The sequence below is a fragment of the Octopus bimaculoides genome, chromosome 3 (genome assembly GCF_001194135.2).
Source record: "Octopus bimaculoides isolate UCB-OBI-ISO-001 chromosome 3, ASM119413v2, whole genome shotgun sequence".
NCBI classification, from domain to species: domain Eukaryota; kingdom Metazoa; phylum Mollusca; class Cephalopoda; order Octopoda; family Octopodidae; genus Octopus; species Octopus bimaculoides.
Genome location: NC_068983.1, coordinates 76,949,706 through 76,954,130, shown reverse-complemented (window position 1 = coordinate 76,954,130; position 4,425 = coordinate 76,949,706).

Here is a 4,425-nt window from a genome sequence, read left to right as displayed (position 1 = left end):
TATTATAAATTAACTACCAACAAAAATAATTGGTAACCCAACTCATTCCGGTTAATACTTGTTGACATTTGAATTGGAAAAACCCAACTTTTATTTTCGCATTGTAATGCCTTTCTTAAGAGAAAAGAAGGCCAAAATGCTGCACAGGTCTGCAAAAACATTTTCAATGTTAATAGTGATGATGCTGTAGGTGCATCAACCGCTCAAAGTTGGTTTGCAAAATTTAAAGCTGGAGAATTAAGCTTGAAAGATGACTGTCGCAGTGGAAGACATTTAATATTGTTGGATGAAGATATTTTAAAGGCGAAAATCAGAGAAAAACACAAATATCACGTCTAGAGAATTGCCCAAGATTTGGAAGTTTCTAAAAGTACGCTTCATGAAGTATACCCCATTTAGCATCCTGAAATAAACGCTTAGAATTTCCGAACATCCTAATAACTGATGTAGAACTTGCAGCTTAAAAGAATACATTAAATCAAAATTAGTCAAAGTATGATTTCTTTTATTACCGCACATAATATTTTGCTGTTTTATTGTATGAGATCTTCTACACGTGAGGGTATTTCTAAGACATTAAAATATGATGTCACTATAACTGTGGTCATTTGTACTGCTTCTGTCTTTCCTTAGCCACACATCACTTCGTATGAAAGAAACAAAATGAACACATTTCACGAATTCCATTTTGAACCATTTATCAAATTATGTCTATGGGGTTATATTATTTTAACTCTTTTATTCTTATTTAATGTTTCTTGATTTACTTTTATAAGGACTATTTGTTTCCAGTATTCGAAGAGTGGAGAAGCCATTTTGCAAGCAAATGTACAGGGAATTATCATCTTAGAAATAAATTAAGTGGAAACGGATGGACAATTTGTTTATTGTGACCAACATCAAAAAACAACTAAAGATAGTACGCATATTTATATCAAGAATATTAAAAACATCTTACCTATATAGTTCACCAGAGCCTTTCCCAGTATTCAGTCTATGCAGGTTGCGTTCTCTAATGTTTGTTAGAATATCATTATAGAATTCATGCTTAAATATTAATATTCATTATTCACAACTGAGACATATGGTGTACTTGTAACATTCGCGACAATTACCTAGGTATACAAGGCTGCTCATGGGAAATTTTGAAATATATCTTGAACTGAAATACCTGGCCTGAAATTCGGTTAAGTAGTGGAAGGCACTACAAGAACACATTAACAGTTTGTGTCGTTAAACTGGTTTGCAGAATACTTAATCGAAACAATAATTACTACATTGTTAGCAGTTTAGCGAGGTGGCTGGCTCCTGTACTATTTCTGACTATTAAATTTCAAGCCAAACTTTTAGCACAGGGTCAAAGCACTGCTGAAATTAGAAGTATCGAACATGGAATGGCGTTCATTTTAATCAACTTTCTTATATATACAATCCGCATATTTATTAACACTGACTATCACAACACATAGCAGTATAAACTTAGAACAAGTGAATTTCAGCCACTCAGTCACTTTATCTCCATTTCTTTTTCCTTCTATGAAAAGAGTGTATTTGTGATGTATACTTTTGTCAAATCGCATGTTACACTTGTATGATGCAAGCTAAAGCTTTTGAGGCTTTACGTTATATGATGTCAAAATGCAGGTTCTTTCTATTTATCTGTTAACATCTAATTGCTTCTGGCCAAAGTTGATTCTACTTCTCTTTTCCATGGCAAAATATTATGTTCTGACCTATGTAATATGATTTATTGCTCTGCAGAAACGTATTATTTTCCAGAGAAAGAATTTGATCACTTCAGTGCACTGCTGCAGGAATATCAATAGCGAATATAATATAATTTTTTAAAGAATGTATTTTCCCAAGTAAACCTTCTTCCACCTCTATAAAACAAATTTATTATCACATGACGGAATCATCAGAAATTCTTTTGTTTGCATCTTGGATATCATAATATATATATATATACATATATATATATATATATATATATATATATATATAAAAGAAAAAACAAATGTATCTGTGTGCAAAAAGATTAGGTTAGATGTGTATTAGAGACATAACTTTGATTCATAACTACAATAACTGTAGCGTTGAAAATAAAACCATTGCTGACGGTGTTTTGGCATTATATAAATCTGCATGCTGGTTGTACATAATACACTGCTAGGGATTATGATATATATGCCTTATGAATGGATAGGGAGTTTATCCTTGTGAATTCGTGAAATTAATACTGAATTATTCAGCTGAACTTCGATCGTAGATTTATCTCTAATTCTCATTTCTAAACACTGACTCACATTCGGCTCCAAAATGTGCTTTTAAATAACATAATTTTTGTATCAGAAATATTTCTCTGCTTGAAGAACATGCATTTGAATACAAACATAGTTTTTACAAGTTCAGACTATTCTAACTACACAAATGAAAACAGTCACAATGTTATCATTAACTTTGTATGCATATTTACACAAAACATAAAATGCTGATTGCGCATTTTGAGTATCGGGAGTGGATTTCAATAATATATTCTTATTCTTAAACGTCCGTGATAATTAAACTGTGAAGAACCAGGAGACAATAGACATGCTATCTTTTCACACACACCAACGTAAACTGATAGACATTTAGCAGAACGCTTCTTGTCCGCGTAAAATCAATGAACAGTGATTTGAAAACTTATTGAAGTAAATGTATAAAATGACATTTTGTCTTATTGATCAGAGAAAGTCTGACTTTTGTCCAGCTTCACACTTTATTTTTACAATACATGTATTTTTCGAGTGATCGAGTCTTCCTCTCACTACTCTCTAGTGGACTAGTACTAACTACACCCAAGAAAGCGAGGGGAGTTATGTGCTTCTTTAGTTATTTATTCGATTCTATCAACCAAGTATCTGCAATTTTACAAATAAAGACATGAGATATAGAATGTATGTGAACTATTAAAAAATACTTGAAAGGTGTCGTTAAAGGGAAATAATATTATGGTTTCAGTATATTAGGTACGGAAGTAAATATATTAAAGATTAAATTCAGATTGGAGCTGGTTTTAGAAAAGTAATATGAATACTCAATTATATAATTTGTTAGAAACCAGCTAACTTATATATTCCGGTCCAACCTGTAGGACGCTCCAAAGTGAGGAACACATAACAGATTGGCACAAATCTATTCTTATCAAATTGATTACTGAATTTTGATCTTCTACTAACTTTGGTTCCTGACACATCTCATAACATAAAGGGACATACATATTTATATTAACTCATTTCAATTTTGCGTGTGAAGTATAACTGAATAATTTCAGGGTTAAAGAGGAACAATGATGTTATTTATGATAAAAGATAATGCTGACAAAAAAAAATTCCCTAATATTTTAATTAAAAACGAAAAGACAAATCGAAACAAGGTAGATTTTATTCGGATATTACTTTTACAATCAGCATTTTCAAACGAGCATAACTATCGGCACTTGGGGTGAGACACTGACTTGATTATCTCTTTTTATTCTCAGTTATATAATTGTTGATTAAAGCGTGGAGCAGATACGAAATATAAATGTTTTATACCCATTGTTGTATATAATGTTTATTAATAATAATGCAAGTTATCTCCATATTCTTTGAAAATATTTGAACATCATTAACTAATTAGAAATCTAATTAGAAATGCAATCAAACTTCTCTTATGACCATGTCTTTCTCATTGATCCGAATATACTATAAATAATTTAAAATGAAAAATCTGACAACCTCTGTATTCCATAACTATATTCCAGTTTATTTCGATGATCCTGCACAAAATCCAAAATCGAAAGTAACTCACGAAACACATTTTGAAATTAAAATACAAAATATTATATAAACAGTTCACATAAGATAAGATTAGATAGAAATCAAAGAATTGACACTGTCTTCAGCCTCGAGAGATTCTCCATTGACATCTTAAAGCAAAATGCATCTTGTACCAACAAAATTACAGGCATATTTTTAAACATCACATAGCGAATCTGTTCATTTTTATCCTCACAAGCAAATCTTAATCTGAAAGATGTTTAAAATCATTTCATCTTTAAATTTCAAGAGAAATCTTAAATAAAACCAATTCCTACAATGTTCTATATGCATATTGACAAAGCTCATACACGGTATGCTAAACATTAGCGGTTTCATCTTTTACTTGATCCAGTCATTAGACTGTGGCCATTCTGGGGCACCACCTTGAAGTACATTTTGTCAAATGAATCATCACCAGTACTACATGGCTTACGGAGATGTACACGCAGCAACACCGTTTGAAAAGAGGTGACGAGCGACAGTCTCTATCTTTCTCTCTCTCGCACGCACACACACACACACCCACACACCCACACACACACACCCACCCACACACACACACACACACACACACACACAC